This window comes from Aquarana catesbeiana, linkage group LG02 (genome assembly GCF_042186555.1).
Source record: "Aquarana catesbeiana isolate 2022-GZ linkage group LG02, ASM4218655v1, whole genome shotgun sequence".
In the NCBI taxonomy this organism is placed as follows: Eukaryota; Metazoa; Chordata; class Amphibia; order Anura; family Ranidae; genus Aquarana; species Aquarana catesbeiana.
This window is the reverse complement of record NC_133325.1, coordinates 670,625,697-670,652,821: the sequence shown is the minus strand read 5'-3', so window position 1 is coordinate 670,652,821 and position 27,125 is coordinate 670,625,697. Positions and strand designations below refer to the sequence as shown.

Here is a 27,125-nt window from a genome sequence, read left to right as displayed (position 1 = left end):
ATATAATCTACTTCAACCCCATTCAGGAGTCACCACATCTGCCTATCGTCAGTTCAGGTGGATGCAATTAGTGCAAACCTAGGCCTGGCTCTTAAACATTGTCTTGATAATAAGAACTTTAATGCATGGGGCTTTAATGATTTCTTGACAAACTGGTGATTATAACATAGATCACCTATACAGTAAGTAGCACATAATCTTTTTCTAGTGGCTGGTCTGAGAACTAGTCTCAAAACTGCAAAGCTCCCCAAACAGGGAATATGAAAATTTCAAGGCTGCTTGGAGTAATAACTTCACCTAAAACTCTTTCAACAGTTTGGCACCAAATTCTGCCTGGTGTCAGGTGAAATCTACAATGTACTAGTTTGTAAAGAGAAGTCTAGAACCACTGAAGGAATCTGAGAGCACCCACAGCTCATTGTCCCTGGTGGTGCACTGCAGATGGACAACTGGTGCTCACAGCTATATTAAAAGTGGACTTGTAAGAAGGATTTTCCTCTGGTCCAAACAGGAATACCGGCAGTTAAACACTGGCATTCTACTGTACCCAACACTTGCAAGCCATGTGTACCCTTTCTCCACTTGGGCTACCTTCCTAAATGGTTACCTAAATAATCTAAGTGCCATTCCCAACATCCAGCATTGCACAGTTGAAGGATAGGGAATCTATGATTTGAAAAATGTTTCCCTGTATGCCTCCACTCAGTAAGGGGGACACCACTCACTCCTTTATAACAGTAGAATTTTGCAGCAATTAAATGTATAACAACATCATTTAAATCTGAATTAGTAGTTAGTCCCTTGGTGGATTGCAGCAGTGTACAGCCATTCCTCATGTTAGACCTGATGCCATTTATTTTTGCAAGCAGTCATACTTCTGCACAGTAAGCAAGTCCAAGGATAAATCCAAGGAAAAAAACAAGCTTAACTTACCGACCGGCCCACAGACAACCAAGTAAACCTGTCTAACAGTATGCGTTAAAAGCAGGGGTTTAGTCTGCACACATTTGCAAATGCATGCGTAAGCCACAGAGCCTCATCAAGGCACCCTGGCATCTGTGGTACCTAACACTAACATATAAGTGTCCCCACAGTGGAGGCACATGCATTCTGATGGATAGGCGAGAGCAGGTGGACTGAAGGGGAGCCACCCCTTCTTAAAGGTACAGGGGCACATTGAACACCCAGCATCTAACACAATGGCTGTTGCACCACTTGCCCCCATCTATAGCTGGCAAGCACGGTAAGAAGCAGGAAGGCTAACAACGGTTACTTCTGCACAGATCTGCTAAAAATTGCCTGCCATTAAAAGTTGAACTGGTCACAGAAAAAGCGCAGCTGAAACTGGGCAAATTCATTTGATGATTTGCTGTAAGATTAGTTGTAGAAGCCAAAGTCTGGGATAAATCAAGCATAAAATGCATTTAAAGATTGTTATTTTCATTGAAAAAAAAAAAACGACCTTAAAATGCACGGTCAACTGGTCCTGGAAGACGAGGGGATGTGGGCATGGACTTGGCAATACTGAGCTATGGCCATGAATTTTTAACCTAGTAAATTTGTGTTCTTGCATTACTGAGCCAACATATACATAGTTACACATCTGTTGGCATTACAAGAGTTTTTTTTACATTTAGTGAAGGGAATTTTTTGCCCCTTTGCACAACATCATTGGCTTTTCAAGGGAAATTTCAAACTTTGCAATCAAGGCTTCAAGGCTTTATTTTAATCCAGGTACAAAGTGCATCCTTCAGCATAATTAACTTGAAATATAGAGTGTTTATCACCTAACAGCTCCACCACAAAAACACCTAAAACAAAGTTATAGTGCTATTAGGATGTGTGCTTAGAGTCATTATTAAAAAAATCACAAGCAATCGGTTTCTTGTGCTGCTGATAGCAAAATATAGATGTATAATAAACTACGAATATAGGGGTGATGTCACTGTATTTTTTCAGATCTTAAGCTAATCGTTTTTTTCTGTGCATCATCACACATTAAATCATGTAAAAATTTCTAGTATTTATGGCTGCCATACTTACATGACACACGCTGCAAATCTCTTATATTTTCCATGGCCATAAAATGTGACCCAACATGTAACTGCACTGTAACATCAACACCAATAAAACTGCCTATTAAATTGGTGAATACTGAATACATGATATATTAAAGATATACTATAGAAATCTAAAGTTAACTTGTTTAATCCTATTTTATAAAATCCCCTAATTTTAGTTAAAAAAATTCCTTATGCCGTGTACATACGAGCAGACTTTTCGACCGGACTAGTCCGACGGGATGAACCCATTGGACAATCCGACCGTGTGTGGGCTTCATCAGACCTGCAGCGGACTTTTTCAGTCGAAAATCAGATGGACTTTAGATTTGGAACCTGTTTCAAATCTTTCTGATGGACTCGAGTCCGGTTGAAAAATCCACTCATCTGTATGCTAGTCCGTCGGACGAAAATCGACGCTAGGGCAGCTATTGGCTACTGGCTATCAACTTCCTTATTTTAGTCCGGTCGTACGTCATAACGTACGAATCCGTCGGACTTTGGTGTGATCGAGTGCGTGCAAGTCCGTTCGTTCGAAAGTCCGTCGGAAGTCCGTCAAAAATCCGTCGAAAGTCCGTCTGAAAGACTTCGGACCTTTGATGCCGAAAAGTCCGTCCGTGTGTACACGGCGTTAGTTATAAGATCTAGTTACTTGCAAAAATCCTTCAATACTTTACAACATGTGGCCTTATTTACTAAAAAAGAATACCTGCTGCCTGATGAGTAGCAGGGATGAATGTTGAAAATCTGTACACTCAATCTAATAGTGAAATTATAGGTTTTACATTTGCACAGAAATTTTTATGATAATTGCCTTCTATGTTTAACTTGCAGCACTACAAAGAAAAAATAAAGTAAAACTAAAAGCATCGCTTTTTTTAATTTTGGATAGATTAAGGGAGAGTCATAACCCCTATCAGGTTTTCTTTTCCCATATGTATCCCATTTGAGAGATTTTCCTTTACTTTCTGTCTAATAGCCAAAACAGAAAGTGAAAGGAAATCCCTTCAAAGTCTCCAGGGTCATCAGGACTAGTGTCCTCACTGGAAGATTTCTCTTCTATTCCTGTTCTGGTGACAACCCAAAATTTTAGTTTCTCTTTTACTCTCATATTTGGTGATAGCGATAAACAGGACAAAAAGAGAGGGTGAGTCTTTCTAACTGGAACACAGACAGCAATAAAAACCTGGCCGTTGTTTGAAATCCCTCTCCACTCTATCTAGAACTAAAAAAAATTATTCTAACTTATTCTATGTTAAACTTTAGAAAAACAAGAAAAACTCCAGCTTTCTCTACGTGCTGGACTTATTAGTTAGATTTAAAGTGGTTGTAAACCTCAGATATGAAATATGAACAAAGCATATCCTTCTATACTGCATAACTTTCTGTCTGCTGCCTCATTCCTCTGCTATCAGCATGAATCATTTCTGACAAGTTTTCTTGACACCAAGAGAAAAAAGGTGACAGGGGAGGGACCTCCGGCTGATTGACAGCCTCAGCCTAAGCTTCCTGTTTGCTGGTTGAAGGATGTGTGTTAGAGATCTCCTCACTGAGCTCTGCAAAGTGTAATTTCAGCTCTCCACCCTTTTTTCTGACAGCTCAGACAACCTTTATAAATTCTAGACTTTTGAACAGATGTAGAGTAGAGAAGACTGAAAAAAAAACAAAACATTTGGCCTGACTTTAGAGGCAAACTAGAACGCTTATTTATATGAAATCCATCATTTTTTTCATACGGTATAAAAAGCATGTAAAAATATGCATTAATAAAAACATATATGCTTATATACAACAATGGCAAGGATAATCCATCAAATTACACTGCTGATATTGAGCAAAATGAGCCCCTAAGCGTCAACAGGTTTTGCCATTATGTCCACTTTTTTAGGACACACAAAAGGACAGAAACAGGATTCACTACACAAATAAAAAGAATGAGATTACATTGTGCACATGTAAAACTGCACGTTCACCTTGCATATATGTTTTTAATAATGAATGTTTTTACATGTTTTTTATACTTTGTTTATTAATAAAATTATAGATTGTTATATAAATAAGCATCCTAGTTTGCCTCTAAAGTCCGCCCAAATGTTCTTTTTTTTTTTTTTTTTTTAATATATATCAAATTTCTGGATGTGGCGTTGGAGTGACTTTGTTGTTATTATTAGACATAAAGACTGCAGATAAACAGGTACAATTTATGTAGGAGATAGACATGTGCGAATAGTTTAGTTGAAAATTGAAATTTGGATGAAATTTGCATGATTTGGAGATTTGGATACATCACAATATTAATGAATTTCAACTAATCTAAAATAAAAGATATCGTAAACAACTAATTCATTCATATTCATTCCTTTCATTCCAATGACATGATGCAATAGTTTGGGCTTTTTGTTAATGTTTGAAGCATCCAAAATAATGTAACAACATAACGAATGATCTGAATTGATCCGGATCCATTCGTTTTTATTGTAGTGAGCGTAGAGTGAATATTCTAATAAGATTATTTTTTGTATTGGGGTTGAGACCATTGGTTTAAATTTGTATGTGCGCGGCCCAACAAACAAAGTCAGCTTGGCACGAGGAAATTAATTCAGCTTAATAAAATAACACATTAATAGGTATTCATTTGGAATCATTCATTTTATTGGTATGAGAGAGTCTTTGACGCTTGGATAATCAGAAGAATCTTTTTGCATTAACATTTTCCATTAATTTAACAAAATGCACTACATATGAAGTGGAACCATATTGCAATACACACAGTAAGGTGAAGATCCAGTGCTGCCTCGAACATCACCAGATTACAGATAAAAGGGACTGATGCAGTGGTGCAGTCCTACCATGTCTGGGTAAAGTCCCAAAAGCCATCTTGCCTCTGCCTTGCTAGAAATATTCATATCTAAGATTACATGATGTCTGGTCTACAAGATTACCAGTCTCAATAGACAAAAAAGCAAAAAACAGTTCATCAGTTTATTTAGTTCATTAGTTATATTACTAATGAAATATAGGCTGTTCACTTAGCAAAGAAAATGTTCACTGAGCTTAATGAATACAATGAATCCGTGTTCACTTCATGCAACTCATGGTGCATGCAATAATCCATTCTTTTATTTTCCTTTCACACGATTGAGTGTTTAATGTGAGCACAGGTTCACCTTATTCACTGTTATTCACGTTACAAAGTGAACATTAATTTTCCAAAGTTAACAAACTCATCTTAACATGTCATTTTCTGTTCCTTTTAATGCTACCTTCAGGTAGCATTTAACCTGCTGTTGTTTTTCACAATCTCAAGACATCCAGATGCTGATTTCACTAGTAGCCCATCTTAACAAATAAAGCTCAGGATCATACTTGGATTGGCTGGGGAATTATGTTTAATAACAATAATTATTTCAGTCCTGTGTTGTACACTTAGCCTACATGCCTATCTTAAACTCTTTACAGTTAATTCCACTCTAGCAATAACAAGGTTAAATAAAGTATATTTTCAGCCGACATATAAGCACATATGTTAGACAGCTCAATAATTACTTCTGCGTGAGCTTGCATCTGACGGCTGCTTTGAGATCACCCTGTGCTCAGAAGGCTTAGCGTGCTGCATTTCAAAAGCCGTGTTTTGCTACAAGAAGGAACAACGACTTTAAATCCATGGCAAAGTGCCATGGTCCAAAATAATGTTTTTGGCATTGCAACCCTATCCTTTCTTTATAGAATGTCACATTTTACTCACTTATACTGTAGTTTCCTGTTTGTGTTTTTTGGCTCGGATTCCTATCTCAAATGTTAGTGTGTCGTATAACATGAAACTTCCACTATGAATTATTTTGGACTGATGTTCTGTTCAGAACAGACTATCAAAAGACATGCGCATTAAGATTTTTTAGGACAGGTAATGGGAAATCTAGCGGAAAACGGTATTGTAGCTGTGGCATGGGAAATATGATTATAGAACTATCACATGTATTTATGGCCAGATGCTATAAGCAGCATTAGAACCTGGATCACTGGTTTATAGAACCCCTGGGACATAAAGCAATCTACCTGTGTATGGTTAAACATACTGCAGTGTTTTTACAATAAAATCTACCTAATGTTATCACATATTACTTATAGTTTCTAGAGAGTTTATAAAAGTGTCCAGAGTGATAAAAAACCAGATGGGGAAAAGATTAAAAGAAAAAGTTGTCAATGTTCTTTTAGTCGCATGTGCTTGAGTGCAAACTGATCACTTGCCCTGACCCTCAGTCAGACACTGCATTCCATTATGGTTGGTTGATATAGATGCAAATGGAAATTTTCTTTTTGAAAAATACTGTACTTTTACAATACATGTTAAAATAGACAGGGTTTTGACAAACCCATTATACATTATTTACAACACCATTTTTTTTTTAATCATTTTTTTCTTTTTGGTTCCAAAGTTTTCTCTCATTTGAATTTAATTATTTTTAGAAATAAACAATAGACAGTTGCATAGCCAAAAATACTATGCGAAAGTTTGAGCAGAAGGAGTTTCTCTCTGTAGATACGTAACATTAAACAACAATATAGAAATGCAGGACCCAAGCAATATCATACCGTTAGATACTCAGTTGGCAAAGCCCTGCCTGGAGATGCGATGTGTTTTGTTTTGATAAAAAGGCCTTTCGGCTAGGGGCTCTTGAACTAGCAAGAGCAGTACAGTCGTCCATAGGACTGAAAAACAGGGTACCGCTCTAGCTCAAGGGCAAAAAAAGGTAGGCAGTGCTTAGGCAGAGAGGATCCCAAGAGAAAAATAAAATAGTAAGAGGAAAAGGGAGAAAAGAGGGAAGAAGGGAAGGAGGAGGCCATCTTTGTCCCCGGAGGTTCTCTATGGATATATTGACTCGTAGTGTTGGATTACAGTTCTAGAAAACGCGTAGGTAATTGCACTAGTGGGAAATAATATAGCCAGGGCTGCCAAGTGCGTAAGAAGTTATCGTGTGTTTCAGTTAGTATTGTCGTCAGTTTCTCATTCACCAGGGTACTGTGCACGCGGCTTTTCGCCTCAGTGAAGTAAAGAAGCGGCATCTTCCACACTTTTGCAATCATCTGTTTCATGACCGAAAATATATGGGTCACTAGAGTGCACTCTCTTTTGGTGGCGCCTTCTATTGGTTTGTGAAAGAGCACCTCCCAGGAGTCTTTCTGCAGGTTTATATGTAACACAGAATTGACCATGTTATAGACCCTTATCCACAGTTGTTTAACCTTAGGGCATGTCCACCATATATCTTCATGTCTCCCAGGTCTGAACATCCCTTAAAGCATGTAGAGGGGTACCATGGGAGGCATTTCACAATTCTAGTCGGAGTAAAATACCAACGGGACAAAACTTTGAAAGAGTTTTTAATGCTATAACATTCCGGGAGGAACGGAATACAACACCATCTGCCTATTTACCCACTTAGCCAAATGCCCTTCATCCAGTCACTCCCATATAACAGGCCCTTCATTCAGTCATACCCACAAAATGGGCCTATCACACCCGCACAACAAGCCCAACATCCAGTCCCACCCAGACAACATGCCCAACTTCCAGTCAACTGTCTTGATGAATTCTGACCAGGGAGCTATCATTCAGACATATTTCTAATAGCAGTACTCCCAGTGTGTTGACACAAGTATGTAAGTCATACCTTTGAATAAATTATATTTATAGTTTTTATCGGCAGACAAAAGCTGAACATAAGCTATGGTAGCCTGCAGTCAATGCTATATCTTAGAGTCCACTTCTGATTCTGCATTTTCATAAGTAGAAACACAACTTTAGCGAAGAGTAACAAATATTTAAAAGGTTATGTTTGACATGTTAAAAATGTGTTTTACAGTTGTACAACTAAATGCCATAGAGCACTTGCATAAAATCTCTCTTTATGTTTTACTGAAAATCTCTAAGGGTTTTCCCAGCTCTCAAAATGCTTATCAGGCAAAACATAACAGAAAAGAAAAGCTGATGGGAACATTGAACATTTGCTTTGATTTAAGAGAGTGCAAGCATTTCCCATCCAAGCAATGTAATGCATAATAACAAATTTTTGATTAGCAGTTTATCCAGCAAGTAGGCAGCCATCATCACGCTGTCCATACTTGGGGCATAGTTAGTGCAAGGCACTCGGGGGGGGGGGGGGCATGCCCCACATCTCCTGTCTGATGCCTAGACCACTTATCACTGCAGAAGCCACCATCTCTCTCTGCTGTGCTTCCTATCAGGAATTAGAATTTAGAGTTTAGGGACACTTCCTGAGGCTCCTGCTAGACTATTTCTGTTCTTGGAATGTCCAAAGGTGCCCTGGGTTTTTTGCAACCATACCAATGCCCCTGATCCATACCCTGGAGTGAAAGTGATATAATGAGTAGAAACAGTTAGCAGTGCCAAAGCCCCCAAAACAGACTGGGACACCATGATGACCCTAGGCATGAACTGCCAGTTCAGTGCAAACTTTGGTTCTTAATTAATTTAGCTTATTTGAAGGTTTGGCAAATGGCCGAAATAAACCTTCCGAGTCAAACCTCCAGTGACAACAGTAAGTGATATATTTAGCATTGTACTACCACTGTTAAATGTGACAGCATCCCCTCTGCTTGGTTATTAGGAAAATGGCAGCGACTGGTGTCCTAAGAACTGTGACTCATCTCTGCCTGGCCCATTCAGCTGTCAGCTAGGGAATTTGACAGCAGAATGTAAACAAAGGGGTAGCTGAGATTGTTTAAAAAAAAACACCAAAAGCCCTCAACATGAAGATAAGGACAGGAGCTTCTTCTCCAGAACTCTGGCCAAGTGGTTGTAGGTTGCTGGGGGACAGGGGCTTATCAGAGTCTGGAAGCCCCCTTTAACAAAAAAGGGGCCCTTAGATACCGCCTCCCATGTGAAAGGTTACTTAATAGTACCCCTACACATTAAAAAAAAAATGAAAAAGTAAAATGTAAATAAATACACCACACTTTTTGGCATCTCCTTTACTGAAAAAAAAGCAAAAAAAAAGTTCCATTGAGTAAAACCATCATCAACCACATCATCCAGAGATGCAGATCCAGGTCAGTTAGAATGAACAATGACCACTCACACAGTGAACCCAACACAATCTACTCCCATCACTCACTCGCTGCAGAAGACATTTTATAGTCCTGGCTGATAAATGTAAACAAGGGGGTGGTCTCGCCGGTGACATAATTTACTATACTGTATATGGACATGATCATATTGGTAAGGGATTTCATGGTGCCCCCACTTTTCCTGGCCAGAAAGGCTGCACACTCAGATAAGGGTCTGGTCTGGACTCCTAGATTTGCCTTCCACTCAAGGGCCCAAGATTTTATAAAATTTATGGGGACATCCCCTAGCTTCATAAGTTAGCTTATAAAGCGGTAGAACTTGATTGTTCAAATTCTTCCACATATTATTATGGATGACTTCCGGGTGTATCCATTGTAAAATAATAACAAGCGTAAGAACTGTTTCTGATATGCACCCAGATCTATATCCTCCAACACTCCAAATGTTGGTAAAGTCAAAGTGTGTACCGGTAAAATTAGTTATATTAGACCAAAAAGGACAAATTTTGGCACAAGCCTAAAGCATATGCAGCAAATCTCCCAAACAATTATTTAATGTATGGCAAATAGGATCTGCCCGCGTATCCATCTTAAACAATCAATGTGGGGTACCCTAACATGTTATTTAAACTAAATTGGAATTTTTAATGTTACTACGTAAGCATTAATAAAATCACTTCTCCCTGGCAAACAAAATTTTAAGACTTTTTTCTTTTTCCTTTGGTACATTTTTCCTAGGGCAGTGCCTGGACCCCATGCCAATTGTTTGATAATCCCTTGCGTATTAGCCTAGAATTTTTTTTTTAGCTCCAATTGACTTTAATGAGGTTCAGATTCAGCCCCCCATCACCCAAAGTAATGTTCGATGAGCCAGGTATGTTTGGCTCATCATTCTAGAACATCAGCACTGTTATGCCCCGTACACACGGTCGGATTTTCCGACGGAAAATGTGTGATAGGACCTTGTTGTCGGAAATTCCGACCGTGTGTAGGCTCCATCACACATTTTCCATCGGATTTTCCGACACACAAAGTTGGAGAGCAGGATATAAAATTTTCCGACAACAAAATTCTGATCTTGTGTACACAAATCCGACGGACAAAGTGCCACGCATGCTCAGAATAAATAAAGAGATGAAAGCTATTGGCCACTGCCCCGTTTATAGTCCCGACGTACGTGTTTTACGTCACCGCATTTAGAACGATTGGATTTTCCGACAACTTTGTGTGACCGTGTGTATGCAAGACAAGTCTGAGCCAACATCCTTCGGAAAAAATCCTAGGATTTTGTTGTCCGAATGTCCAAACAAAGTCCGACCGTGTGTACGGGGCATAAGAGTCATTGACAATCCGATATAAGCTTCTCTGAAACATTTCCTGTGACCTGATATGACTGCCTGGCTGGCCACTATTGAAAGCACTTTCCTGCATAGTTACTATGAATACATTATGTAAGCATAAAACACAACCCGACTGTCACCATTGGGGAGGCAGTCTTTTCAGTACAAAACGTAATGGAAGCACAGTGTGTAAAAAAATAGTGGTAATTTTGATCTTACATCATGGGCCTGGAAGCAGCTGCATCCTCTTGTATCACTTGTAGTTATGCCCTTAGGTGCCCTTAGGTGCTGCATAGTATGTTTCTGCATGAAAATATTTGAAAATGGTAACAGATATTCAGAAAAGAGCTTATGTTCGAGTGACATAAAGAGAAATGTAAGACTATATCATTAAAAAATGCATTTAGGTTTAGTGTTATAACCTTAAAATTACTACTAATGTAATGCCAGAAAAATGGGGAAAAAAGCATTAATTACTTCTTTCTGCCCTTCTAGATTTCCAGATAAAATCTCACTTATTTCATCTAAAATATCCTGTACAACATTAAACTGGCTGACATTGAACAAAGAAAAGTTTTCAGTTGAGAAGCACACATGGTTCTGGGTGTTACAGAACTGACAAATAGAGCAACTTTTTTTAAATTAAGGGAGACAAAAGATCCTGAATTATCTCAACAATAAATCACAAATCTATTTAGTCTATTTTACATGTGTCCACATTCTGAAAGATTGCCAGTTCCATTTAGAGCTGTTCAAAGATGTTATGTACTTTTCAGAATGCCAGAGTGACGAGTTCTCAGTGTTTATCTCCAAAGAAAATACAGTAGTATAATTCCTTCTAGTTTTGTCATTCTACGGAGGTCTGCCAAGCGAACCCACACTGAGATGTTTTCTTTTCACTGAAATGTAGGATGATTCTAGGCCAATTCATAACCCCATTCACCTTTGTTCAATTCCTCAAGCCCTCCAAGGGATCGATACTTACAGATCCATCAGTGGTTTACAGACTCTAGAGTCTCATGATGTGGCAAGTGAGAGAGGGTGTTGACAAACCTTTTATGGAGACCCAGTGATAGGCAGTTTTTTTTATTGCACTTGTAGAACCTGATTTACTAAGCAACGAGCCTTACCAATACTGAGTGGTGGCAAGTCATTATTCAGCAATGCCGACAATGACCTGGGGGCTCATGAGCATGTACACTTGCACAGGTCATAAGCACTGAATGTTGGCAATCAACCATGAAATTGAAAAGGGAAAAGCAAATGTTTAACCACTTGCCGACCACAATACATATATATACGTTGCGGTTTGCAAATGGTTTACCGGGATTATGGCTGAAGATATCAGCCAAAACCCCAGCATTGTTTTTTCCAGCCGGCAACTGGCTTTCTCATAAAATCATTCCAAGCAGCTCATGAGCTGCTGGAATGCTTTCAGAAGCGGCAGGAGGGGACGTCCGCTCTTCCGCCGCTTGCCAGTGTCTCTTGGGCTTACCGTTTCCCCCGGCTCATCTGAGAATCGATCCAACGGTGTCGCCGGCTGGTCACAGAGGCGATCAAAGAGTAAATCTGCTTTGATTGCCTTGGAGGACCAGAGTGAGGGTATGACATCACTTCCGATCCAGGGTGGAAGTAAACAATTTCTTTTTTTAAAGCAAAAGATCAAACTTTTTTTTATCTCTTGTTTTTAAAGGTAAAAAAAAGATTTGGGGTCTTTTTAACCCAAAATCTCTTCATAAAGAGGACCTGCCATCCTTATTTATATTACAAGGGATGTTTACATTCCTTGTAATAGGAATAAAAGTGATTAAAAAAAATAAGGGACAGTGTAAAAATAAAAAATAAAATCAATAGGAAATAAAAATTAAAGCACTCACATCCCTCCATACTTGTGCGCAGAAGTGAACGCATATGTAAGTCTCACAAGAATATGTAAACTTTGTTCGCACCACACATGTGAGGTATTGCTACGAATGTTCTAGTGCTAAACCTCATCTTTAACTCTAAACAGGTAACCTGTAAAGGCATTTAAACCTATGGAGAAACCTAATATCCTCTTTCATATTATACACAAAAATTGGGGTATATATTGTGTTTTTTTTTTTTTTTTTAATCTTTAAAATTTATTTTTTCCAAAAAAATTGTGTTTTAAAAACCGCTGCACAAGTACTGTGTGACATAAAATATTGTAACAATCACCATTTTATTCCCTATGGTTTCTGCTAAAAAATATATATATATACTGTTTTGGGGTTGTAAGTAATTTTCTAGCAAAAAATACTGATTTAAACTTGTAAACAAAAAGTGCCAGAAAAGGCTTGATCTTCAAGTGGTTAAAATGATTTATAGTATATCAAAAATAAAAACTGCAAACAACTGCAAATTGTTTCCAAATCTCATTTCAAAGTTAAATTTATTTTACATACATTTTTAAGAAAAGTGATTAACAACCACAGTAAAGCCTAATTATCTAGATCTTTCAAAGTTTTTTTTTAGCTTAATAATTACTTAGATCAGGGGTAGGCAACCTTTTGAGCACAGTGTGCCGACATTTTTTTCAAGAATTTGAGCGTGCTGATTTTATAACAAAAAAATGTTAACTTCACACTCTCATCACGAAAAGGATTTTTAAAAAAAATTTTAAAAGATTTTTTTAAAGTAAATGTAAACTACTTGAGTAATAGTGACTAATTGACATCCTGCACTCTGATGCCTTAGATCAGCCCCAATTCTTGTACCCCCAGTCCTCAGATCAGCCCCAATTCCTGCACCTTCACACCTCAGATCACTGTACCCCCTGCAAATCTGTCCCCCCCACTGTACTACCCTGCACATCTGTCCCACCACTGTAACCCCCTGCACATCTGCTCCACCACTGTACCACCCTGCTCTTCTGCCCCACCACTGTACCACCCTGCTCTTCTGCCCCACCACTGTAAACCCCCTGCTCATCTGCCCCAACAATGTACTCCCTTTCTCATCTACCCCACCACTGTATCTCCCTGCACATCTGCTCCACCGCTGTACCCCCATGCTCTTCTGTCTCACCGCAGAACCACCTTCTCACCTGTCCTAACACTGAACCCATCTGCTCATCTGCCTCACCACTGTAACCCCCTTTTCTCATCTTCCTCACCACTGTTCCCCCTGCTCTTCTATTCCACCTCTGTTCCCCCTGCTCTTCTGCCCCACCACTATAACCACTATGCAAAACAAATAGTCCATTATATACACACAGAGTCTATTGAATACCAGCAAAAATTGAAGGATGGATGGATAAGAAGGTTGACCTCTGCAGCTCCTGTAATAATCTGGGTGGGAACACCTCATGAAGCAGAAAACAGCAGAAAGCAGGGTGCTGTGGTTAATACCAAGCATAAACACCTTTATTAAATGCAGCACACTTACATGTCAAGTATTCACCAATCCGCCAATAGGATGTACACAGCAGGTGAAGAACAACAGGGCACGATCAACTGAAGGTACACAGAGACTATGGATAACCACCGAGCATTCAGCAACAAAGGCTCCAGGACGCCAAGGCTAGCTGGTGGTATGGAATGAACCGGTGGAGTTCTCTCACCAACTATTCCTACCAACTAAGGATGAGATTGGCGTAGCAGGGTGCAAAGGATGTGCCCATCGCTGTGCCCTTTATCTGGAAGAAAAAATCTCCCTGAAAGGAGTAGTTATGCTCCAAACGGAAGTGTGTCCCCTCCATGATTAAATAAGCCTGTGCATGATTGAGAATATATTCCTTGGTAAGAAAATAACTGAGGGCTGTGAGGCCAAGCTTGTGGAGAATGGAAGTGTAAAGGGAGGGTTTCCAGTGGTAATTTTTGAGGATGTCTAATGCCGCGTACACGCGGTCGGACTTTTCAGCTACAAAAGTCTGACAGCCCGTCCGACAGACTCTCGACAGACTTTCGACTGACTTTTGGCGGACTTTCAACGGACTTTCTAACGACCGGACTTGCCTACACATGATCACACCAAAGTCCGACGGATTTGTACATGATGACGTACACCGGACTAAAATAAGAAAGTTGATAGCCAGTAGCCAATAGCTGCCCTAGTGTCGTTTTTTGTCCGTCGGACTAGCATACAGACGAGCAGATTTCTGGCTCCATCAGATTTTGCGACTGGAAAAGTCCGCTGAAGGTCCGGTGAAGCCCACACACGATCGGATTGTTCGCCGGATTTGGTCCGTCGGCGTCCGTCAGACAAGTCCGGTCGAAAAGTCCGACCGTGTGTACGCGGCATAACAGTTGTAAAGAATCTCAAAACTACGAAGGTATTGATTGTACCATGGGTTGTAGAAAATGATCAATATTGAATGGAAAAATGCGTTTAGTTTTGTATAGGTTCGTTATGCTACTAATTTTGTTTCATTATGGAATTTGTTTAGTTTGGTTCGCTTTGTTTCTTTTTGGTTTAGTTAAATTTCATTTCGTTTTCATAAAAATTTGTTTAATATATTGATTTTCTAACCAATTCCAGGTTTCCAGAAGGATAAGAATTCGGATCACTCAAAAAACAATCGTCGTTTCGAATTCTGTGTGAAGAAATAGCAGTTTATTAAGCAGCGGGCCGGGAAGTTGGTCGCCTGCGTCCTTAACAACCATCAGTCATCAACTGTCAGCGGGCTTATGAACATAAAGATAAAGAATGCTGGCAACAGAAAAATGTTATTAAAAAAATGGCATGGGGTCCCCCCAAAATCCATACCAGACCCTTATCCGAGCATGCAGCCTGACATGTCAGGAAAGGGGGGGATGACCAAGCGCCCCCCTCCTGAACCATACCAGGCCGCATGCCCTCAACATGGGGGGCTGGGTGCTTTGGGGTGGGGGGGCTTCTTCCCGACAACTCTTGGCGGTGGTTGTCGGGGTCTGCGGGTGAGGGGGCTTAACGGAATATGGAAGGGGACCCCAGATCCCGACTCCCCATGTGAATGGGTACCAATTCACCAAAAAAAGTGTCAAAAAGTAAGAAAGACAGGAAACAGTTTTTGAGAAATCCTTTATTAAAAGAAGAAAAAAAATGTGTCCCTCAATGTCCATCCATCATCCATCACGACACCTGCCAACCCATAGAATAGAAAAAATTTAAAAGCGCTCCGCCTCCTAAGAGGCTACTCGCTGTATGTGCTCTCTTCGGTTTTGACAGCTCTTATATAGGCAAGGGCAGGGCCACCCAGTTATGTCACCCAGTGGCCTTCTGACGTCAAGTGACTTCCTGTGATCGGTACAATGTACCCGATACCCATTCCCCCGGGGGGTCAGGATCTGTGAGCCCCCTTGACCTGCCAGGCTGCATGCTCAGTTAAGGGTCTGGTATGAATTTTGGGGGCACCCCACACCGTTTTTTCTTTTTAATTTTGGCGTGGGGTCCCCTTAAAATCCATACCAGACCCAAAGGGCCTAGTATGGACTGGGGGGGGGCCCTTTGCCATTTTTTTAAACATTTTTCTATTGCCGGCATTCTTTATCTTTATATTCATCTGTCAGTGGGGAAGCCCGCTAATAGATGCTCACTCATGGTTGTTAAGTACACGGGCGGGCGGCTTCCCCGCCCGCTGCTTAACAACAAGCTATTTCTTCACACAGAATTTGAATCGGTCGATTGTTTTCGACCGATCTGAATTCTAATTGTTCTGAAGTTGTTGGAATTACAAGATACATCCGAATCTCCAAATGACCAAAAATTTGTCCGAATTTAATTGCACATGTCTACTGGTAATGCTTTCCATGCTGACCACAATAGCCCTACATGGTGGATGTCAGGGATTCTTATGCACCGTAGGGGAGGTGATAGAAATACGAATACCTGAAAAATTCCCTATACATGAACCAAAATTCACCTTTGTAAATAATTTCCCAACCAAGGCTTAGTCCAAAAGGCTTTTAAGTTCTAACTGTAAACCAGGTGGAGGGTCCCGAGGAAGCCTAAACTAGGCGGATAATCTGAAAGTAACTGGGTGGCGTTGGCCAAATAGTCAGATTCATTCTGGAGGACTATACCACCACTTTTGGCCTGTCAGATAGTAAGATCATGGTTATCAGCAAGGGAGCTTGCGTACAAACTTATAGAGATCTCAGAATAAAGTAAAAGAATTTAGTAAACACGTGGTGGGGCAAAGTTAAGTCCCTTTTGCAAAAGTGATGTTTCATTGGGGGTGAGGAGGTAAAATGATAAATTAAAGAACTTTACTTAGAGAGGGAAGGATTCTCTTTCCTTCTTTTTTTCTTTCCCTAAGAGACGAGGTGGGGTCTGTGTTAAAAAAAGAAGCATTAGGAGAAGCCATGGGAATGGGGACAAGTTCCTCATGATTATTACACAAGGGTACGGGGGAGGGCTCAACTATATTGTTATATTGACTGTAGAAGCTGGTTGGGCTATTGTCAAATGGTTTATTGTCTTGGGACTGCTGGAAGAATCAACAGGAGCACTGGTACTAATTACTAAATGATGCAAGGGTATTTTTGGGCTGTGTGCTCCAAGAATTAACCGGTCTATTCTTTTTTTGAGAAGGCAATTGAGACTTTTGTCTGTTAGATGGATGGGAAAGAGGAGGTGATCTAAGAATTCTCTGATTTGAAAGTGAGACATGTGGTAGAGCAGGTGTAGGCAACCTTGGCACTCAAGCTGAGGTGAAACTACAAATTCCATCATGCCTTTGCCTCTAGGAGTCATGCCTGTGATTTTCAGGGTCTTGAAATGTCTTATGGGACTTGTAGTTTCAAAACAGCTGGAGGGCCGAGGTTGCCTACCCCTGTGGTAGAGACTGTTGTAACTTGGGAGGAAATTGAAGACTCATAAGAGCTACAGACGCAGATGAAACATGACGAACAGCAGAAGTGGAATGCTGAAATCTAGGCATCATAAGGGGAGGCTTACAGGAACACAGAAAATCCTGGCAGGGTATTGGGTGAGCGGCTAGTCTCAGAACGGCCCATCTAAAACCTCTATCATGCTTGTAATCTTCAAGGCCTCTCCCTAACTTTTTGATCTTTTTACAGTTTTTTCTTGTTTTTTAAATCTTATTAAATAATGCAAGGGACCAATTTGCAAACAGAGTAAAGGATTTGGGTTGTTCATGTACAAATACAAATCCGCAATATTTCTTCGAAAGTTTTTTAATTCTCCTTTCTCTCTGTGTAATAATAAATTGCATCCACTTGGTAGTGCAAAATTCAGATAAATGTCTCCACTCCTTGAACAGATCAGATAGCAAGGGTAAGGTATACTCAGTTAGCTCCTTTTTTCTCCATGGACCATGGCATCATCTGATTGCCTCTTCGGGGATCAGGAAAGAATTTTTCCCCCTGCTGGAGCAAATTGGATCATGCTTTGCTGGGGTTTTTTGCCTTTGTTTGGATCAACTGTGAACATAGAATTGTGTATATGGGATTGTATAATTTTTTTCTTTTCTCTACTATTGGTTGAAGTGGATGGACTTGTGTCTTTTTTCAACCAGACTAACTATACAGTATGTAACTATCTATTGCCTCTCCTGTCCCTGTAACCTGGTATATGTGGGCCGAACTGTCCGGGTATGATATGGTGGACACAGGAGGCTGATTAACCACTTCAGCCCTGGAAGATTTGGCTGCTCAATGACCAGGCCATTTTTTGCGATGCAACACTGCGCCACTTTAACTGACAATTGCGCAGTCGTGCGATGTTGTACCCAAACAAAATTAACGTCCTTTTTTCCCATAAATAGAGCTTTCTTTTGGTGATATTTGATCACCTCTGTGGTTTTTATTTTTTGCGCTATAAACAAAAGAGCGACAATTTTGAAAAAAAACACAACATCTTTTACTTTTTGCTATAATAAATATCCCAAATTTTTTTTCCAAAAAAAATTTTTTTCCTCAGTTTAGGCCAATATATATTCGTGTACATATTTTTGGTAAAAAAAATCACAAAAAGCTTATATTGATTGCTTTGCGCAAAATTTATAGCGTCTTCAAAACAGGGGATAGATTTATGGCATTTTTTTTTTTTTCACTAGTAATGGCAGTGATCTGCGATTTTTATCGTGACTGCGATATTGCGTCAGACAAATTGGACACTTTTGACACATTTTTGGGACCATTGACAACTATGCAGCGATCTAAAAATGCACTGATTACTGTATAAATGTCACTGGCAGGGAAGGGGTTAACACTAGGGGGCGATCAAGGGGTTAACTGTGTTCCCTGGGTGTGTTCTAACTGTGGGGGATGGGACTGACTAGGGGAGGAGAGAGATCAGTGTTCATACTTAGTATGAACACACGATCTGTCTCCTCTTCCCCTGAGAGAACCTGATCCCGGTTCACGCTCTGTCATGAGGGATCGCGGGTGCTCGGCGGTCATTGCGCCCGCTGGGCACTCACATCAGCTTCAGGCACATGCTGCGAGCGCACGCCTCTGGCAGCGCACACCTCCTACAGTGTCTTAAAGGGCTAACATAAAGCTACGACGGCTCACCCAGGGGAGCCATTCTGCCGCATTATAACTGCAGCGGCAGGTCGGTGTAGTGATCGAATATATGTATGTATTGGGTGTATAGATGTAGAGTGGGTATGATAATTAATATTTAGGTATTATTATAATGATGTAAGTACTCTTCCGCAGCAACCCAATTCTTCCAGAGAGATGCACTTTATTGACTTCCAACACAGAACAAAGTCCAAAGTCCACAGATGACAAAGAAATCCGACAGAGGAGATATAATTCAGAACCCCATGTCTTAGGTCCGAGTGTGCATACACAGACAAGCCTCACTCATACACAGATGAGCCTCACTCCCCCATACAGACAAGCCTCACTTACTAAACCTATAGACTGAATGCTGTGTTATATTCACCAGGCATTGAATGGCTGAGCAATTTGATTGGCCGTGTCAATTTAGGACTTTGATTAGCTTTAGTCTTTCAAACAGACAACAACCCCCAGCCGTGAACAGCCGTGAACCACCCCAATTTGCACTCCCGCATATCAACATCAACAAGTCCCCTTTAGATATGTGTATACCACCTGAATACCCTTTGAGATGTTCAAATAGACTTGCATAAGATTAACACATCAAAGAGTCTTCAGCTGTTAAAATTCAGTTGGACAATCCAACTGAATTTCTGGTCAGCATGGCACTCCAATACAATATTATACATAAATTGGCCAATATATTACAACATATACCCCCACTTGGGTCGGTTCTAACTACTAGAACTGACCCATAAAACAAACAACAAAAAATATCATTATGATTTAAGGTACTGGATGCTTTACAATGGCTCATATAAAATATGAAGTTGAAACTGGTTACATCTCTCTTCGCCAGCCTCTAAAATATCCCCATGAAACAGTTATTAGATAATATAACTTTTAGACCATGACTAGAAAAGGACTTGGTAAACATCAGTGGCCCATATAGCTGTTAGGCCTTATTATATCACATCAAGATCTTGAATATTGCGCAAAGACGAGCTGATGTCACAGTCCATCCTTTGGTCTGACTTCATCACATCTCTCACCATCTTCCTGAAAGTAAACTTGGTATGCTCTGGGAACTCCAATCCACATAAGTCCAGGATTTTTTTCATTTCCAGGCTCAAGCTTTCCATTTTTAAAGATGCTTTTACGCAAACACTCTACTTTCATCTTTATAGTAAGAAGAACTATCAATGTACCAGCACTCACTTTCAAGGTCAAAAGGTTTGGATATGGCAGTAAAAACTGTGCTTCAAACTATTTTCTTGCACTTGACATTCATGAGTCCATCTTTGTTGATTGCCAGTCACAATTTGCTTTTGTAATTTGCTGTAGGCCGACCCCTCATTGCCTTCAATAAAGCAGTTACTTGGATCATTCAGTCCACAATTACACTTGAATGGTATACCAACATATACATATAGATATACCCCCACACTATGGTTCAGATAGAGTCATCAGTGTTTATCAGATCTTCTATCCAGACAAAGCGGCAGTGGAAATTCTTGCCAGTATCTTCACCATGAAAGGTAGAAAGGTCTTTTTCATCCATATATGTCATAGCCTTTAGCATATTATAAACAACGGAATCAACAAAGTTTCAAATCATGACTAGAGTGATGAATTTCACTCACCCCTCTTATAAATTTAGGAAAACCAGCCAACATACTAAAATTTATGCTATGCCAAGCCATTGTGCAGCATCTCACCTTAGATGTCAAATATATTGATCAATACGCATTATGTAATATGTACAGATGTTATGAAAATTATTTTAGGTTAAAATGCTTCTCTTTGGTTTTAAGGTAAAGTTCAAGAAATAAAACAAACAAAAATAAAAAATGAAAAGCAAAATATATCAGGAAAAGGGAGAAAAATTAAAAATTAGGGCGTTGAAGAAAAAAGAAAAAAAGGTCCATTGCTTGATGAATTTCGAGAGAGTCCATGAATGCTTTATAATTCCATGTATAGTGATATATTGTCTATTCAGCATTTCTCCCATAATTCTCCCCCACTATTCAATTTCAGACTTCTGCTATTCACATGCAAGCATCTTCAGACGTCCCTGAAAAACAAAACTCTCCAACAAAACTAATTAGCAAGGTCCTTAAACATTGTTTGAAGTTAAAACAAAACACTATTTACACGTTTACAGTTTGGAGCTAATTCACCCCCACTGCTAGAGAAGTGTCATCTGCATTCAAAAACAGATCTGGAGAATATACATCTTGTACATTCATGACACCCTGTACCCCCTTCAACTGCTCTAATAATGTATCACGTTCCCCTCTCATCTTGTCATACTCAATCTTCAGCTGGTCATATTTCTGTTTTAACTGAGAAAACGGTATCCAAGTCTTGGACCTTTTCTTATTATTATTTTGTTCAGCTCTGTTTTTCATATTAATATCACCTATGTTTGACCCGGAGTGTCCTCTCTGGGTGTTATCATAGGATATTATCTTCTGATCTTTATGTTCAGTATTTGTCCTAAACAATGTGGCTAAATCAATTTTGACAGCCTGCTCATTTGACTTTCTCCATAAATGGTCTGCTCTCAACAATATGTCTTTTAAATCATGAGGATTTGGGGTAACTAATAAAATATTTTGTTTGATATCTTCATGCAACGCATCTAGAAACATACTGATATGTATCGAGCCACCACGCTCAAATGCAAGATTATTACCGACCAATAATTCCATAATAGTTGCTATCCTGTGTGACAATTCATAGGGAGATTCATTTTGCATTTGTTGGATCCTCCCATGAATAGTAACATCAGAACGTACACCATACAAAACACATAATAATTCCAGTAATATGTCCCTTGTCCTCAGAGGCTGAATACAGATTTGTTTAATTCTCATCCAAATACCACTTCCTACAGAATGTTGCAAAACTCTTTCTAAGTCAGATGGGTTGAGATGGGTTGAAATGTAGTGATCAAATATATGTATGTATTGGGTGTATAGATGTAGAGTGGGTATGATAATTAATATTTAGGTATTATTATAATGATGATGATGTAAGTACTCTTCCGCAGCAACCCAATTCTTCCAGAGAGATGCACTTTATTGACTTCCAACACAGAACAAAGTCCAAAGTCCACAGATGACAAAGAAATCCGACAGAGGAGATATAATTCAGAACCCCATGTCTTAGGTCCGAGTGTGCATACACAGACAAGCCTCACTCATACACAGATGAGCCTCACTCCCCCATACAGACAAGCCTCACATACTAAACCTATAGACTGAATGCCGTGTTATATTCACCAGGCATTGAATGGCTGAGCAATTTGATTGGCCGTTTCAATTTAGGACTTTGATTAGCTTTAGTCTTTCAAACAGACAACAACCCCCAGCCGTGAACAGCCGTGAACCACCCCAATTTGCACTCCCGCATATCAACATCAACAAGTCCCCTTTAGATATGTGTATACCACCTGAATACCCTTTGAGATGTTCAAATAGACTTGCATAAGATTAACACATCAAAGAGTCTTCAGCTGTTAAAATTCAGTTGGACAATGCAACTGAATTTCTGGTCAGCATGGCACTCCAATACAATATTATACATAAATTGGCCAATATATTACAACAGTCGGGAACCGGTTAAAGAGGGTAACATAGGGATCATAGTCTCCCCCAACTTTTCAAGTCCATTCACAACAGCTCTATGGAGGGTCTTCCAGTTTGGGTTCTTGAGCAGATTCCCCCTTGTAACTCTGTGGTGGAGATGTTTCATACTCTTTGACACAGAGAAACTTTTTGGATATAGCATCTCAACACTCTACACCAGGGGGTCTAAATGAGGAGCTGGAGGTGTACGTTTTGTATTTTTCACATTCATTTTTTCCTTTTATTGGTCCCTATTATCTCCACTAGCCTTTACTCTTTTTTATATTTTTTCATAAATATTATCCTCATTGCCAATTTTATTTGTATCTTTGCCTCAACACACGTTGGTCATGCGTTTTGGGTTTTTTCCTCCCCTTTTTTCTTTGGTTATTTAATCCCTTAATTATTTTTTTATATACCATTTAGTATGAGCATTCTTAGACAATTAGGTAATGTTAACATTGTCAGGAATAAACAAGCTGGCCGCAGTGTCACTCAATCTGCCGCCACGTGATAACGTCACACAGATGACTCCGCCCAGTGGAGACCCGTTCGCCAGACCAATTCAGCAACAATCTCCACGTAAGGTTATATGTGAATTTGATGTATTTTAGACATGTTATTTACCTGTAAAATATTCTGGGTGTTGTCATCTTGGATGTTTCAGCATCCCTAGCAGACTCAGGTGACACTATAATTCCCTTCCCTCTTTTGTTGGCAGTTATATGAAGGGTTATGTAGGGGGGTGAAAGGAGCATTGGGGGACCTGTTTCAAATGTGGAAACAACAAAATTTATAATGAAGGTATACTGGACAGACACTCAAATATCTAGTGAATATTTATAATGAACAGACACACCAAGAGCAGTTTTGATAAAAAAGCATAAAACAAAACTTTACTGGACATCAAAATGCATAAAGTTTCTTAGACATAAAAGTTACCATAAACATTACACCAAATAACAAGACTTAAACATACACTCCTATTCACAATATCCCAAAGAAAAGCCAAATAATACTTAACTTTGACAGCAGCTTACACTGGATTTCTGGAACAGGACAGTGAGAAATCCTGGCTGCATGCTTGGTCTTTCCACAGCTCCAAAACAGCCTTCCTCTCAAACAGACATCTGACCTCCCCCATGGCAGGGACTCCGTTTACAGTCCTGTATTCCAGAGACTACCCACAGAATGTTATCATTCCTCTTGACCACTCACAGGCCTTTTTGTGAGTGATGCCAGCAACACATGGTTGCACTTCCCCCCCACAACCACATGGTCAATTGAATATGCGGCAGCCATCTCTAAAACACGACGTCAGCTTGCTCACTACACCACCTGTGGGTGAGAGACATTATTACACATGTATGGGGACATTTGTCATGAATCAGTTAAAAATATCTACTACTGATACACCAGCACAGACAGTGATATACAATCCCAGAAGAATACAGAGCTATGGCATGCAAGGAGAAAGGGGGCTGTGCTAGGGAATTGATTCTTCCTGGAGTAGACAAATACTTAGCAAGTTCAAATACACATTGCAAGTAAACAAAAACGTGCTTATGAAAAGGATAAACACCAAAAAATGTGAAATGCTTGATTATCTGTGCTTTTCCCTGCATGTTTTTAAAGTGTTTGTTACCCCGACACTTCATTATCCTGAAATGTGCCTGCTGTACCATGTACTTGTATGAGAAAGTCTCTTGTTCTCTTTGTATTTTTTTTTTCTTTGTGTTAAATCCCTGGTGTTCTGTCAGCCCCTCTGTTTTTCTATTAAAAACTGACCACACTAAGCAGGAGAGCACACTGTGGTCACTTCTCTAGCTATGCTGGGAACTCAGTGTACTCTTCTCCAATGATCAGATTTGTCCTGACATGCCCCGTTGCACAGCTATTCACTGGGAAGCTCAGTGTGCTGCTGCTTCTCCTCCTCCAGCTCTTATGGAGCTGGGAACAGAGGGAATGTGATCACTTATAAAAAAGGGAAAAGCGTATTTATAATGTTTTTTTTTTATATCTATACAAAAATGTTTAGGCTTTTATTCATATTTTAAACAGAATGAATTGTTTTACAGTGTTATCATTTACAATCACTTTAAGGTGATGGGGTCTCTTTAAACATTTTTAAGCTGACTTAAATTATTCTTCTAAGCATGCGTGCACAGAGGTATGTGACATTATGAATTATAATGAGCTTTGCATTTCATATGAATCTTTAGAATTTATACAAAGAAGAAAGTTATAATTCATACTTAAATTACACATTACCATGACCCCATTAGTATATTTTTAAGGCCACGGAACAATTGCCAACATTCTATGCATACAATCAAAATGATACAATTTAGTTGTAAGTTCTGTACTGGAAAAAATTTATAAATTGCCCAGAGTAGCTTAATATAAAGGAAAATGTTGTAATCCATACTTCCCATAAACATAAATTGCAAGTTATAAAAATCAGACCTTTAATAAATGAACCTTTTACTATTTATTTTTTTGCTCTTTGTTAACCTAAAACCACATTTAAAGAAAAGTAGGGCACGTTTATATTATAAACATTTTTAATCAATACTATATTATGGAACACTTCAAAACAGAAAGATAAAATCAGATTAATATTCTTACAGCCAAGGTTCATGATATCTCTGCTGTTTCCTTCCACAGTCTAGTCTTAGCATGGGGGAGTATTATTTGATCCATACTGGTGGGTGGTATGTCAGGCTGTAGAATTATAGGGGTCTATTTATAAATGTTGTTATACTAAATGTACACAAATTTTACCCAACATTCACACTTTTTTTCTAATTGGATTCAATTGACTGAAAGTTGTGCGAATCTTGTATGAAAACATAAAAATAGACCTTATAATGTCTGATCAATTTTGTAAATCTATATGGTGGTAAACTACAGTAGGTCTTCTGAAAAGAGAAGAACTAAAGAGACTCAGTGATATAGTTATTTTCAGGATGCGTATTAAAGACTTGCTAGGGGCAGTGATTGGCAGTACTTTGGATAGCAGCCATCAGTCATCATGAGTTTCTATTTAACATAAGCTCATGATGTGTATTTCTTGCTAACAAATTCTATTATGCCTGCAATCCAAGACTGGGGGCTCATCAAGTCTGAAAGGCAATTCAAATACATGTAGACATTATGTGAAAACTTCTTGTGTGTTGAGGCTTCTCTAAATATTAGTATTAGTCAGTCAGTTGTTGCAAAACAGTATGAATATGAAAAGTCAATAATCAGTAAAAAAAAAAAAGAGCTGTGACTCCTAATGGGAGATCCATAAAGGGAGTTAAAGAAAGTGCAAAAATCTGTTTTCTTTATCATCCGTTAAGAAATAAAAACGTTTTTTCTGGGACTTTGAGTGAGGCACAAGATACGTGGTAGGAAAAATTATAAAATTGTTTAATTGGCATATAAAAAATCATACCTCATAAACATGAGAAACATGGTTGAACATGAGTATTTTTATATATACAAGGCGATGGCATACAAAAAAGAGAAATACATATACAGTATCTCACAAAAGTGAGTACACCCCTCAGATTTTTGTAAATATTTTATTATAACTTTTCATGTGACAACACTGAAGAAATGACACTTTGCTAAAATGTAAAGTAGTGAGTGTACAGCTTGTACAACAGTGCAAATTTGCTGCCCCCGCAAAAAAACTCAACACACAGCCATTAATGTCTAAACCGCTGGCAACAGAAGTGAGTACACCCCTAAATGAAAATGTTCAAATTGGACCCAAACTGTCAATATTTTTTGTGGCCATCATTATTTTCCAGCACTGCCCTTACCCTCTTGGGCTTGGAGTTCACCAGAGCTTCACAGGTTGTCACTGGAGTCCTCTTCCACTCCTCCATGACGACATCACAGAGCTGGTGGATGTTAGAGACCTTGCGCTCCTCCACCTTCCATTTGAGGATGCCCCACAGATGCTCGTTAGAGGTTAGGTCTGGAGACATGCCTGGCCAGTCCATCAGCTTTACTCTCAGCTTGTTTAGCAGGGCAGTGGTCATCTTGGAGGTGTGTTTGGGGTCGTTATCATGTTGGAATACTGCCCTGCGGCCCAGTCTCCAAAGGGAGGGGATCATGCTCTGCTTCAGTATGTCATAGTACATGTTGGCATTCATGGTTCCCTCAATGAACTGTAGCTCCCCAGTGCCGGCAGCACTCATGCAGCCCCAGACTATGACACTCCCACCACTATGCTTGACTGTAGGCAAGACACACTTGTCTTTGTACACCTCACCTGGTTGTTATCATGTTGGAATACTGCCTTGTGGCCCAGTCTCCAAAGGGAGGTGATCATGCTCTGCTTCAGTATGTCACAGTACATGCTGGAATTCATGGTTCCCTCAATGAACTGTAGCTCCCAAGTGCTGGCAGCACTCATGCAGCCCCAGAGCATGACACTCCCACCACCATGCTTGACTGTAGGCAAGACACACTTGTCTTTGTGCACCTCACCTGGTTACTGCCACACACGCTTGCCACCATCTGAACCAAATAAGT

General features: G+C 39.5%; 1 protein-coding gene across 1 annotated transcript in view; it reads left to right on the top strand.

Annotated features, from left to right (window-relative positions):
* Window positions 1-27,125, top strand: part of COL26A1 (collagen type XXVI alpha 1 chain) — a 673,051-nt gene that overhangs the window by 465,158 nt on the left and 180,768 nt on the right. The window lies entirely within an intron of this gene.